The 15,453-nt window shown below is 37.6% G+C and overlaps 1 protein-coding gene across 8 annotated transcripts in view; it reads right to left on the bottom strand.

Annotated features, from left to right (window-relative positions):
• Positions 1-15,453, bottom strand: part of FOXP2 (forkhead box P2) — a 431,190-nt gene that overhangs the window by 356,666 nt on the left and 59,071 nt on the right. For 6 of the 8 annotated variants that reach the window (XM_082769279.1, XM_082769278.1, XM_082769283.1 and 3 more), the window contains exon 2: positions 11,345-11,491. The exons of 1 other annotated variant lie outside the window; for it this stretch is intronic. The gene's annotated coding sequence lies outside the window, so the exon portion shown is untranslated. The remainder of the gene's footprint in view (positions 1-11,344; positions 11,492-15,453) is intronic. One more of the 8 variants, XM_082769280.1, reaches the window with a different exon arrangement.

Below are 15,453 nucleotides of genomic sequence, written 5' to 3'. Positions count from 1 at the left end.
ACAGAATTTAAAAATACATATACACACATACACACACCACAATTTATTACAATATAGAAGATGACAGATTAGAATGAAAAGATGTTCTTTTGTTGTTGTTTTTTTTTTTTCTTTTGGTATTAGCCTCCTTTTTTTTTTTCCCTAACTATTGCTAAGCAAGCAGTAAGTTCACTACTGCTTCATTTATCATATAAACACAGAAAATGGAGTTGAAAGGGACCTCCCTCCATAGATCACATAATTCTCCTATTTAAGATACCTGCTTTAAATTTCCCTTAGAAATACAAACAGAAAAAGTGAGACCAATTCCAGAACAGACTTTTATGTTACCAGTTCTAGTACACTATCTGAGCCTAAAGTGGCAATATTACATTACTTAAAAAAAAAAAAAAAAAAAGTGATTTTGTTTGTTTGTTTTTAGCAGACCTATCTTTCCGCGATAAGGATCCCCAGAGGTATAGTCTTACCTAAATGAGAAATTGTCTGCATTAGGAAATAATGCAGCTCAACAAGAATGGCTTGTACAGAACAGTTGGAGCCAAGCACTTCACACCCATTCAACTTGTCTTTCAGGACACTTCATTCTGCAGTACTGCATGCTTTTGGTCCTTCTGGTGGAGTACTTCTCCTTGCTTAGCTCTGTCAACAGGAAGGTTGAAAAAGGAACCTAGCTTATCCTGACTTTTCAGAAGCACAGTCCTGATCTGAAATAAAAGACTAACAGAGATGCTTCCTAAGCCCATTAATACTAAGATGATAACCACATTCTGTTCTACATACAAACTACATTATTTTTGTTTCATATGGCAGCGTGTAAAGATTACTTTTGCTTAGGTAAATCTCTACCTTTCCTCTTGTCAGATAACTGAGTATTTCTAGCCATTAGCAGGGGCTCAGCTTCACAACCTACAGCATTAGGAGAAACTCATTTGCAGACAACAGAAGAGCTCTAGGAATTTATCTGTAGGGCTTAACATGGAATTTCTCCAAAGACACAGTAGGTCTCAACTTCAAAATACCCAAACATTTCTATCTCATCATGAATTTTAGAGGACTTTAGAGTAATGTATGCACATTTTAGAATGATAAATTTCAACATGCACACACTAAATTATTGCAAAATAAATTAAATTAATCTGCAAAATTTTGATCAGAGTCATTGATTTTTGAAGTTGAAAAAACAGAAGTACATCTTCTGTTATCAGGTGGCTTCGAATACTGCACTTGAGACAGTTTCAGATAGTACCCCTGGAGCCCATCTCCCCCATGTTCAACATTTTCATCAAAAACAAGAACTGAAAGATAATAACCTTCTGGGGAAAGGTTGATGACCTCGATTCTGTTCTCAGTAACTGTCTCAGAAATCATTTATCATATCCTGCAAAAATACAGGTATGAGATGCACCCTGAGAATCAAAATACAGCTTAACTGCTCCACTGAGGAACTCCTTCTCCCTAAAAGACCTGATAGCAGACCATTTTTTCCCTTGAGCAAAGATACCAGCTAAAACTGTGTTTCTTTCTCTGTCAGAGTAAAATTAGGGGAAGGAGGTGGAGAGAAAGGGGATCACATTTTAGTTTTATTCCACTGATGCTGCTGCCTGTCACTAAAAGATGAAGGGCTGAAATCCCATCAGTCTGGATTTGCAGATCTGAGGATGGAGAATTAGTATTTTTCTGTTTTTGCAGAAAACTCCTTGATGTATGGCTCTATTATTGAATGTTAACAGCTGCAGTTTAAATTACAAATGAGGTTCTATTAGCATAACCCGTACTTGGTTTCTATTTAAAAATATGATTTTAGCCAAAATTGTGTCAGTTGAGAACCTGCATGTTTTCATTTGTTGCTACAGATAAGGAAGAGAAGCAATTCTGTATTTCACTGCCACAAAATATGAGTCTAGAATAGCACAAATATTAAAGAATACTGTTAATACTGGTATCTTCAATAGAAGGGACGATGGATGAATGAATGGTCCTCAGCAATGATTTAGATGTAGCCTTGAAAAGGCAGCAGTACTGAAAAAAAAAAAGGGCATCTTTTACAGTTCTCTCTCCAAACCAATTTTCTAAATAAAATTGTTTTAAAAGCCCTAAATTGCACTGTGGAGTAACTGTGTAACTGTTTAATTAGCTTTGGTTTCTATCATGGATGTTTTCATCAAAATACACCACACAACAGATGGTTTCTGCTCTTATACTTTACAACTACAGTGGTTTGTGACTACTGCCTTGCCCTTGGAAAACTGTTTGTGTTTTGCGTATCTTGTACTGATGGGTTTAACACATAAAAATATGCTGGTGTTCTGACATATACATAGATCAGTATCAGAAATTATGAATTTGTTATGAATTGGCCAATTTTCAACTGCACTGTGCTTGAACAATTATTTTCTGTACTGTTACGCAGCACTTCACGCTGTACAATCCCACATGTCAACAGTATTCATTTTAGATATATGAAGTTAATTCTTCTCATGCTGAGAACTCAAACACAACATCTGCATCACAGAGCAAAACCCAGGCGTGGACACGATCCCTGTACTGCTCAGAGTGAACTAACTTAAATGACAGGATCTGAAGAGACCCAGAAGTCTGAGACAACCATCGCTGCCATCAGCCAAACAAATTCTGATGACTTCGGTAGAATTTGGATTGGACTGTTTATGCTGGCATTACTGTCTGCCTGTACTAAGTCCATTAATTTTCTAAACTTTAACATCTTGCTGTCCAAAATACTGACCACAATACATATGACTGAAGCTTTCTGAATTATCTGTGCGCAGCAAAAGCACAGTAGCCAACATACTGCAAAAATGATGTATTTCTGTCTTCAACCCAACTCATGATTTAAGTAGTCTAACCAGTACTCTAAGGGGGTTAGGGTGAACATTCATTAATGTTTTCTATGAAGTTCTTTGCAATCCTCAGATGCAATGCAGTGTATTACTATCATATATGTCATGAATTATGCCCCAAAGGATCTCACCATGGTATGTTAACTGTATACAAGAATCCCCTCATTACCATTCAAATGCCTCTACCTCTGAAGCATAACACTACAGCTGTTTACCAGCAGGCAGTAATCCTATAAAAACATTTACCGATCTTATATGAAAAATATTGTGTTCCATTACAAATGCATGTTCCATACCATTTCCAATCCCTGAACAGCTAAATGCCAGGGAACTGCAGCTGCATGCAGAACAACAACAGAGTCTGTAAAACAATCATTTTACCAAAAGGTGTTTGTTTAACTGGCATCCTTATTTAGTTTGCCTCCTATCTTTCACTTCCCTGTATTACAGGAAAGATACCTCAAATTAAAATAATATGATTCCATCTCTCACAAAATCAAAAATGAAGAAAATTGACAGTTAGAATGGGCAGAAAGTCCCATGAATTGATGTTCTCAAATGAGTGACTCAGGAATCCAACCATCCAAAAACTACTGGAGATGAGAGAACATACGTAGGCTGAAGAAATGAAGACATGCTCATAAAAACTTTTTCTTCCTTTCTTGCCTGCTTTGTGTCTTCAAACATGATACATATATAGCACATATATAGTTTTATAAAAACTAAGTACATATTCACACTTCCTAAAAATGCCTGCAATAATCAAAATATCTTTCCTATTTCCCTATTTGAAATTTCAAGTTGCCTTTGAATTCTGAGTCAGACCAACAACGTGATGGATACTTTATGCATTACCTATACTGAATGGGCTTTATCCCCTAGGTAGACAGATATGAACAGAATTTTCTGTTTTCTATTTAATAAATCAATCAATAAATAAATAAAAACTGTTGAGTTAGATGACTGTGCTGGGTACTATTTGCTTTGTTACTTTTACATAATCACACAGGATGGATGAGGTTGGAAGGGACCTCTGAAGATCATGTAGTCCAGCTCCCCTGCTGAGCAGGATCACCTAGAGCATGTTGCACAGGAGGGCATCCAGGCAGGTTTGAAATATCTACAGAGAAGGAGACTCCACAACCCCTCTGGGCAACCTGTTCCAGTGCACTGTCACCCTCACAGTCAAGAAGTGCCCCCTCATATTCAGCCAGAACCTCACGTGCCTCCGTTTGTGCCCGTTGCCTCTCAATCTCTGCTGAGCATAACTGAAAAGGGACTGGCTCCATCCTCTTGACACCCTTCCTGTATGAAGCCTCCCCTCAGTCTTCTCTTCACCAGGCTAAACAGGCCCAGTTCCCTCAGCTTGTCCTCGTATGACAGATGCTCCAGTCCTCTAATCATCTTTGTAGCCCTCCTCTGGACTCACTCCAGTAGTTTTATGCCCCTCTTGTCCTGGGGAGCCCAGAACTGGACACAATACTCCAGGTGTGGCTTTACCTGGGCTGAGCAGAGAAGGATCACCTCCCTTGACCTGTTGGCAACACTATTCCAAATGCAGCCCAGGATACTGTTGGCCTTATTGGCCCAAGGGCACACTGCTGACTCATGGTTAGCCTGCAGTCCACCAGAACTCCCAGGTCCCTACCTTTGTAGAGCTGCTCTCCAGCAGGTCAACCCCCAGCCTGTACTGGTTCTTGGGGTTATTCCTCCCAATGTGCAGGATCCTGCACTTGCCTTTGTTGAACTTCATGAGGTTCCTCTCAGCTCAACCCTCCAGCCTGTCAAGGTCCTTCTGAATGGCAGCACAGCCCTCTGGGGTATCAACCACTCCTCCCAGCTTTATGTCATCAGCAAACTTGCTGAGGGTGCACTCTGGTCTATTGTCCAGGTCGTTGATGAGTTAAGTTGAACAAGACTAGACCCAGTACTGACCCCTGGGGGACACCTCTAGCTACAGGCCTCCAACTAGACTGCACCACTAAGCACAACCCTCTTTCATTTCAGTTGTTAATGACTTTTTTTAATGGATACTGGTCAGGTGTCTACCCACTGGACCCAGACATTCCCAGCATGTAGGATCTACTCAGTCTGAACTCTGTAATGGGATCAGGACAAAATGTCAATCATGAAATAAAATTTATAGTTCAATACAAATATGCACAGTTCTTCACTACTCAAACATACTCTGTTTAGTGGTACCTTGGCTGAACTGCCCTTTTTGTTTTCTCAGAACTAGGGTCTTTTTGGTGGATTTTTGTGATAATGCATAAAATGCCATTCGAAACTAAACATTCTTAAGGTAGCAGAAGGATAGGAATATTACAAATCCAACTCAAATAAAACCAGACAATCGTGGGAAAAAAAAAATGAAGCCTGTAAAACTTGTATCAACTACATAAAGGGACAGCTTGTCAGCTTCAGTAAAATTCTGCCTATTTACCAGTAACAATCTTGGCCAGCAAGTACTGATATGATTGTATTTCTAAGGAAAATATTTTGACCATGTTTACAGCACATGGCTTACTGATACTGAGATACACGCACTTGTAACTGTTATTTTGAGTATATGAATTAAAGAAAATATGTTAAAAGAATTGATATGAGGTTGCTTCTGCATCTCTGAGCAACTTTCTTTAGGCCAATTTGCCAGTATTTTTAAAAAATCTAATAATAACAAACAAACAAAATTCCTTCCTTTAGACTGTATGAAGATTCCCAGAATCAGAAATTCTCTGTAGGTTTACATTATTACAAATACAGTCTGCTACTATGCAAGAGTTACTAAATGTACCACATTTCAAATTAAAAAAAAAAAAAAAGATGGAAAACAAAATGAAAGATTCAAAAGAAAATTAAGATTGAAAGAAAAATTTTACACACCCCAATGAGGCTAATTAATCAGCCATAAATGAAAGCACAGTAATACTGCTTACTTCAAGCAATTGTGTTATTTCTCCCACAACGGGACAAGCATAATACTAATGTCATCTTTGAAGCATGTTCTTCTGTTGTCTGTAGTTCCCTAACAGTGATGTCAAAAACATCACATGTATGAAATAATTCATATAAGTACAGCTGTCCAAGGTAATCATTCAGTTACATGGTAATGGTACAAAAAGACATCTACTTATAAGTTATGCTAGAATTTCTTTATTGCATGCATATATTCTAACTAAAGTGAAAATCAGAACTTTTTATATTCTTTCTAACACCTTTTAAACCATTCAACTCTTCCACTGCAAGAAAGTTCTTCTCACATACAGCCCTGATTCATGAATAGTCAAACCAATAAAGGTTACCAACTTCACCATACGTTAATATAATATGTTGGGAGACGTAATTACCATCAGTCAAATATAGACAGCATTCTGAATTACTAAAGAAACACATAATACTTCTATACAAATGGAAAACATCATTTAACCACAATCGTATTTAATAGAACAAATTATCAATATGAGTTGATAATAGAGCAATCTTTTTCCAATTGAAGAAAGTCACCTAGTTACTTCCACCTAAAAATCATTTTAAAGCATTTTTTCAACTGTTCTATTACCACCAGATTTTAAAGTCAGTCTTGTATCATAAGCAATATTAAGTGGACAATTTTAGAATCTCATGATACCTCACTTTTAGTATCTTACTTGAAATTAGGTAACAAGAGAGAATTAAAACATTTGCATTTCTCAACCTAGAGACAAGATATAGGAAGAAGAAAATGAAAAATCTATTGGTATTTCATAGTTAATATTAAAAAGGTATTTGAAGAACTTTTTCTTAATGGTTGCGTACAACATCTAAGCAACATGGAAAATGTCCTATTAATAATCTTTTATATAACACTGAAATACACAAAGAAACACATCATTTCAGAAATAATTTTGTTTAGTCACCTGAAAGTGGGATATTTTTGTCAACGTCAGTGTTAACATTCCCACCTCTTAACTCTCATATTCCATCACAAGAGATGGAATTGATCTGCCTTAACTTTTCATAGACAAGTTAGATGTCTAAATATGTGTTTATCACCTTAAGCTTCCATTATTGTCATTGTCATTCCCATATATGTCATTGTCAACAGCCATCTCCAAAGGTGGATTCTTCTCATCTTAACACAGACATAAAACGAGGCTGGGTGACTCTCCTCTTGAAGCATCCATCTTCATTGCCTAAAGATATCTACAGTGACTAGCTCAGACTTGGAACACCAAGCTTCCTAGACGGCTAAAATTGGGAAAAAGTAATTCCACTCTTGATATCATTCTCAAAGAGTATATGGGCAAAATAAGCACAAGATACAGAAAGAATTCTTAATAAGCATAAAAATAAAAATGTGCTGTCCCAGAAAAATGCAAAAAACAAGTCCCTTTTGTGAAAATAACATGGGATCTGTACATTTGAAATGTCATATAGCGTTTGATCTCCACTCCGGGACAGACTCAATCATTTCTAGAAGCTTAAGAATACAGTGTATTTTGAGAATATGCTGACAAAGTAATATGCCTCTTCTGATTATGAGTAAGCACCAATTTGCAAAAGCTTATAATTCAATGCAATACTTCAATGATAGACATTCGGAGGCATTGCAAAAGGCACATCTTATAAACCATTGAAGCTTTGCTCTTGAATTTCAAGCCCTTCCTCAAAATCAAAGAAAAGTGTTCATAGAATTCATAGAATCACAGAATATCCTCAGTTGTCAAGGCCCCCACAAGAATCATCAAGTCCAACTCCTGGCTCCATACAGGACTCCCCAAAAATCCGACCCTATGCCTGAGAGTGTTGTCCAAACACTTCGTGAACTGCAGGCTCGGTGCCATGACTACTGTCCTGGGGAGCCTGTCCCAGTGCCCGACCACCCTCTGGGTGCAGAACCTTTCCCTAACCCCCAGCCTGACCCTCCTCTGTCCCAGCTCCATGCCGTTCCCTCAGGTCCTGTCACTGTCCCCAGAGAGCAGAGCTCAGCGCCTGCCCATCCACTCCCCTCATGAGGCAGCTGCAGGCCGCCATGAGGCCTCCCCTCAGTCTCCTCTTCTCTGGGCTAAACAAACCAAGGGACCTCAGCTGCTCCTCATGCGTCTTGCCTTCTAGACCTTTCACCATCTTTGTAGGCTTCATTTGGACACTGTCTGGTGTTTTATGTCCTTCTTATATTGTGTTGCCCAAAACTGCACACAATAAAGCTGGTGAACCTGCACCAGCTCAGAGTAGAGTAGGACAGTCACTTCCCTTGACCTGCTAGCAATGCTGTGCTTGGTGCACCCCAGAGTATGGTTGGCTGCTAGGGCATACTGCTGGCTCATATTCAACTTGCTGTCAACCAGAACCCCTAGATCCCTTTCTGTGGGGCTGCTCTCCAGCCTCTCAATCCTCAAGCTGTATACCTATGGTTGCCCTGTCCCAGATAGAGAATCTGACACTTGATCTTGTTGAACATCATATAGTTGTTGATTGCCAAGCCCTCTAATTTGTTGAGATCTCAAGATCTGTCAAGAGTTACTAGACCTTTTTTTAGAATTGACTTTTTTTTCCTCTTCCTCAGAAATGATATATCTCACAGAAGATCTTGCAAAAAGCCTACAGCAAAACTGTGGATGGGAAATGTGTGCAAAACTAATCCAAGCTGAAATTTAAGAAAATATAAATTTAAATAAATAGTTCTTTTTCCTAATTGCCTCTGACTAGACTTCAGAAAGAGATATTTCTGTTGTGGACTACTAGATCTCTTCTCTAAAGCTTTGTCCCTACTTTTATCTATTTTTTTCAAACACAAAATGATATTAAAATGTATCTTCCATTCCATGCATCAAATAAAAAAGCTTTGCTTTTTAAACACATAAAATCCACACCACGTTACCGTCCTTCTAATTGCGGTGCTAATTCACAGCTAAAAATTACTCTCACAGACTTCAATCTGATTTTCTTAGTTATACTTGCAAGTCTTTAAATATAATTTAACACATTTCAGAAAGCTCTCAACTTCGACAATCTCTCATCTTTTACAAAAACTTCAGTAAAGCCCTAAAGTGCTAAATACAGCAAAACCGGAAAAATACAAAAAAAGAAATTTTAGTACATCACAAACTAAAACCTGTGTGATTTTGCTTACCTATAAATATTCCCAGAATCATAGAATATCTGATGATGTAAGGGACCTCAGGAAATGATTTAAATCCTTGCTCAAACAGGGCCAGCTAGAATAGATTGCTTGTTGCTATATCCCACTTGGTTTTGTGTATCATCAAAGATGGAGACTCCACAGCCTCGTGTAGTCTCCACGACCCCTTTGAGCAACTTGTTCCAGTATTTGACCACCCTCACGGAAAAGAAGCATCTTCTTATGTTTAAATAAAATTTTCAGTATTTTGTGTGTTCCCGTTGCTTCTCATCCTGTCACCCATAGAACAAAACAGAACAGAACAGAACAGAACAGAACAGAACAGAATGGAATAGCCCAGTTGGAAGGGACCTTCAAAGGTCGTTGAGTCCACCTGCCTGACCACTTCTGGGCTCACCAAAAGTTAAAGCATATTAATAAGGGCATTGTCCAAACGCCCAAAATGACAGGCATGGGATATCAACTACCTTTCTAGGAAAGCTGTTCCAGTGTTTGGCCACCCTCATGGTAAACGAATTTTTCCTAATGCCCAGTCTAAACTTCCCCTGGTGCAGTTTTGTGCTGTTCTCACGCATTCTGTCATCCATTACCAGGGAGCAGAGATGGGCACCTCCCTCTCCATTTCCCTTCTCAGGAAGCTGCAGAAAGCAATGAGGTCGCCTCTCAACATCCTTTTCTCCAGACTAGACAACCCAAGTGTCCTCAGCCTCTCCTCATAGGACATGGCCTACAGCCCTTTTACCAGCTTTGTTGCCCTCCTCTGGACACTTTCAAGGTCCTTAACATCCTTGTTACATTGTGGAGCCCATAAGATTCAAGGTGAGGCTGCACCAACAAGAAATATAGCAAGAAAATCACCTTATTTGACTGGCTGGCTATGCTGTGTTTAATGCACCCAAAGATGTGGTTTGCCCTCTCGGCTACCAGGGCACACTGCTGGTTCATACTGAGCCTGCTGTCAACCAGCACCCCCAGATTCCATTCTGCTGAACTGATGTCCAGCCATGCATTTCCCGGTTTGTAACTGTCTGGCATTACTCAGTCCCAGGTACAGAACATGGCAGTTTCTTTGTTAAACTTCATGCTGTTAATGGTTGTCTTCTTTACACCTTTCCATCAAGTGTTTTATATCAGAATAAAATGTTATTCAGTATTTGTTGTTCAGCAAAGTGGTGTCTAAATTAGTACAACTGCTAATCATATAATATTACCCAGCTCATAGATAATGCTTGACAAAATCAGACAAGCATTTTCAAGATTCAGGAATTATGTATGTATATACAGATTATATAGTATCATGTCTATACTATAAATTACTACAAGACATCTATCTACTTACTAGACATTCATGACCATTTCCTAGTTTTGGAGATCTGAAATGTAAATTATAAATTATGTAAAAAAATCTTCATTATCACAGTGTGAAATACACAACAAAACCTAAGTTCTTCATTAGATAATAAATAAAGGTGGATCACTCAAGTTTTTCCACTCTTAGAAATGGTGAAGCACTAACAACTTCTACAAGGCCTGACATTACAGCTCACCAAGCAATTTAAGCTGCAGAAACTAGAGCAGCTGCCAAAAGAATCTATTGTGCCCTCCCCCACACTTTTGGCTGCTAATTTCCATCCCCATTACCCTTTGTACCAGTTGCAGCCCTTGGACAGCCATATGTGAGAAGGCTGGGATAAATCCAGCTGAAAACAAAACCATACAAATAATTGGTTATTTTCAGCCAGCTCCATTCTCCAGATTTATTTGTCACATAGCCACGTAAACAGCTACACATGATGAGGGAGAACAGCAACACAGGGATGGAAAAAGAATCTGGAAGTGCTTCTTATGCAGCTGTACCATGTTAAAGTGTTCAATGAATACTTTGGCTAAAACTGATCTGTCAGTGGAGAGACTCAAGCTATTGAAGGAGTCATACTAAATTCCCTTTACATTACTTTTAGGATGAGATGGGTTGGCCTCTGGAGATGCCTGCTTCTCTCCTGAATGTTAGCAGAAATTTACATGACTGAGATGTAGCAGCTTAGTTTCCACATGCCTAAATTAACTCAGATCTAGATGAGTAGAAAAGGGTAGAAAACCATGTTTCTGACTCTTTCCGCACTTCATTTCCATTAACAATTTTCATATGTGAAAAAAAAAAAAAATAAGAATTATAGAATAGATTACCATCACACAAATATAGGAGGAGTATGCATTTTCTGGATGTTCTGCAAAACTTTTTCTAAACCATATTTTACATCTATAAGCAATAAATTTCAGTGACATGGGACTGTGTTCCATGTACAAAGCACAAAATTCCCCAGTAGAGACAGTTACAACTGCAGCTCCATTATAAATCACTTACATTTCTTTGGAGTCACTTAGTCACCTTGCTGGGTTGTAGAAAGGAACAGTCTTTTCCTCTTTGCTGAAGCTGGTTCTCCTTCCAGACGTGCCTTTCACTTCTATGGCAAATAAGGACAAAAGGTCCTTAGCTTTCACTTAAAATTATCTACAGGTAAAAAAGGAAACAAATACAGTAAATACAAGCCTCCATATTGTGTTTTAAGGTAAGGTATTGCAATCACTTCTTTGAAACACACTTCACTACTTTTACAGGGTCATATTCTTATATACTTATGTACTGCATACCTTTGAAGAAATTCCACATTTTACATCTTTCTGTATACCAAGCATCAAAAGTAGTTACTACTCCTAGTGTAGTTGCTTACTCCACTCCTGGGATTTGCAGTAACAAGATTATGTTACTCTAAAAAGCCTAAGTACACAAATTGAAAGATAATTTCCTATTATTGATTAGTTATTTTGCAACACCAAGAAGTCTTGCATACTTTTGGCAGGGTTCATGCAGGCAATCACAATTTGCTGAACACAGGTTCAATGGAAACTATCTTGGTTACCCATTACTGGCAAAAATTCTGATCTGAATTTTCTATTAAGCAAAACAGCTCTGTATTGCACTGCATCTCAGAAAGTGACACCTTGGCTTTGGAACGGATAGCTCAATGAAAATGTAAATCACCACTCTGCCAGCCAATACAGCACATCAAATGCTAAAAATTACTGGGAAAGGAATAAAAAACAAAGCATAACACATCACCTTCTTCTGTATCAAGCCCCATCTTGAAAAGCCTGCTCTTTTCTGGTGCTCAGAGCAGAGAAGAGCACAAGGTTCAGAGAAGAAAACATACATGATCAAAGGCTTAGAATAGTTTCTGGATGAGGAACAATTCTGTACACCACAACTATTCACATTAGAAAATAGACAACTTCAGGGATGATATGACAGAAAAGTACAGCAGCCTGAAGAAGATGGAGAGATTGCACAGAGATCATCTCTTCCCTATGTGAATGCAAGAACTGACTAGTAAAGCTCAGGTTCAACAAAATACGCAGAAACATCTCCATGAAACAGGTAACAGACCTGCAAACTTCTTCACAAGGATGCTGTTGATGCAAGGAGTTTTCAAAGAGAAAAGTGGAATTATCTTTGGAAGAGAACCTTCACTGGAGATTCTTATATCCATTTCAGAATGGAATGGAATGGGATTCACCACACAAGAAACACAGTCTAGTCTAACTAATACTGAATGTACAGGTTAGATCCTTTTGAACTGCAAACTGAATTCCCACTGTTTTCTGTATTTACATGCTTTTGATTGACTTTTCCAAAATAGCCACTCCATAGAAAAAAAAAAATCAAATGAGGTAGTAAAGTCTTGCTGTAAAGCAATTTTTTTGTAGCCTTCCTCTCCCTTGTCCACAGTTCCAAAGCATCCAGGGCAGGGTGCCACAAAGCTTCTGCTTATGAAGGTTTTTGACAGTTCCCTCCATATGTCTGAATATGCAACTTCATCCATGGGTTCCAACCCAGTTCAACATGTATAAATGGAGGTCATAAGCATCTGCATGTCCCAAATTTCATCTGGAACAAAACCTTAAAAATCATATACTCTGTACTCCAGTATCTCCTTTTTTTTTTTTTGCTTTTATCTCTAGGATACAGCAGTGTTTTTGCTTTATTTTGGGTAAGTGCAGATCAATTAAAATTCCTTCAGGGACGCCTTCTGATCCAGCGGAATGTGAATGACTGTCATCAGGAGCAAACACTTTTTGCTGTCTCAGAATGGCATGCCACTTTTGAGAAAAAAACTCTCTTAATTAATTCATCCATACCCACCAGGTATACCAAAGGAATATAACCAGTCCTTTCTCTTGTCTTGCTAGATACTGGTATCTGTACCTGTGAACTGAGTATCCAGATATGGAGAGTTATGCATTGACATGTTATATGATGAAGCAGCCTACACTAGCATATAAACACACCAGGACAAAAATAACCTTGTTCAGACATCAGTATGCAACTAAAGTTCCTTTTGCAAAATGCATAGATTAATAGCCTAATGTTTCACACAAAAATTTTGTTTGCTCAAAATCTATGCATAGACCTATTAACATTCTTTTCAGACCTCACAATGAGGAATTTGAATTACTGCTGCTTTTTTTTTTTTTTTTTGTCAGCTTGATATATCAGATCAAAGTATGTTTAGTGTTCTATCTACTCCCCCTCATCACTTCTACACTCTGCAAAAGAAGAGGCTGCTATGATGTTTGCTGTTATGTTTGCTTCTGCAGCTCAAATGGCTACACTGAAGATGGAACAAAAATCACTGTGCAGCATGCTAATAATGATCAAAGACCCATGTACTACTGGCCTATAGCAACAATTTAGGCCACCTCTCCCTCTACCATTTGTCCGACTTCTCTATTTAGAATGTAAAATCTTAAGGGTAGGATTATAACTCATCCAGCTCAAAAGGAATCTAAGTTTTGTTTGATATCCTGCATGTCACTGTAATACTAACTACAAATAAGAGCAAGCAGTACCAAGCAAGAACTGAGTGTCTTAGAACTGATATATGATCAAAGACAAGTTTCTCACAAAATTCCAAAATTTAGTGGACTAAAGGCATACTACTGCATAGTAAAATAGTAAAATACTATTGCAGGATAAACACTTTAAAAGCAATCTGATACAAATAACAATTCATAATTATCGTAACTCCTACTACAACACTAGGAAAGATAAAGCATAAGCGTGTCTTACAAGACAGATACCTACTGGTTGACAAATAGAAGCAAAAATTCTCACTCTTTCCATATACGGTTTTAAGTTGCAATTAAAAAGTTTACAAGATCTTCCCACTAATGTGATCTTGGCTCTCTCATACAAATGCCCTTAAAGAGGGGAAAGCTGATATGCAATTACTTCAATTGCAAGTGCTGGGAATCAACAGTTACCCAAAAATTGGGTAAACCAAGAATGCTTTTTTTTTCCCCATTTGTTATACAACCCCTTTGGAAGATTAGATGAAGATTCATGCTTGCTTTAAGAATGTATTCCATATATTCCCTAATTCAATTATACTCCTGATGGAAATATACTTGTTTCAAAGATATAAGAAGGTATTTTAACATGAAGAATTTCGTAGCTTGTGTTTTCAATTTCTGAAACAACCTAGTGATACAAGTAACCTATAGGATTAAAGACACATATTAATTTTGAGCATTAAAAGCTACACTTTTGCATAAACTCATACCATTTCCATAAGTTACATAAGACACAAATTGAAAACTATAACAGTAATGTGAGCTTTGCTTTGCTGTTTTGAGACTTTTTTGGCCATTGATAAAAGCCACAGCTGCATTACAAAACATTGTTAAAATACTTTATCCCATGACTGGCAGGTATTTTTACAGAGTATATTACAGAAAAACGTGCTAGAGGAAAAAGTATTTGAGGACTCTTTAACGAAGTTTCCCAATTATTTTGGGAATATTTATCTTATTTATAAAAAATCCAGTGGCTCAGGCCTCTGACTAAATATGCTACAAAATTCCATTTTTGTACATAAGCATTCTACAATTTTACTTTCAATATCTATAGACTATTGGATGAAACTAAGTAAAAGACTAATGCTGGATTTAGGCTGAAACCATATCATATAAACAACCAAGCACTGGATTGGTTTAAGATTGAATAATATTTACTCTATTATGTAATTGTATAGTCAGTCTAACGTATTATTACAATCATGTGTCTTTACTGTGGTGTTTATCTAAAAGCCTTACCCAGAAATCTTATCTCACAAAAACATAAACTCACAAAAACAATCACTGTTTTGCTAGTAAACTTTGGAACCTCTGTTAAGAACTATGTATTAAAATACAGCAACAAAAGAAACAAATATATCTGCGGAAAGGTCCCTTTGAGCTAATCTCCAGTATAATTGTCCTAATCTGGAAACAGCATAAGGAATAAACAAGAGATCAATCATGATATGAAGAATTAAAGAAATGAAGGTATTATATTGCAAACTTCCCTAAATGTTGTGCTGTTAAACTGAATGAAGTTGTTTGGTTTGTCTGCAATTGAAGGGAGATTAATATGCT

This window comes from Aythya marila (assembly GCF_965140915.1).
Source record: "Aythya marila genome assembly, chromosome: 1".
Taxonomy (NCBI): domain Eukaryota; kingdom Metazoa; phylum Chordata; class Aves; order Anseriformes; family Anatidae; genus Aythya; species Aythya marila.
Note: the sequence above shows the minus strand (reverse complement) of the source record. Positions and strands in the feature narration are given on the sequence as shown.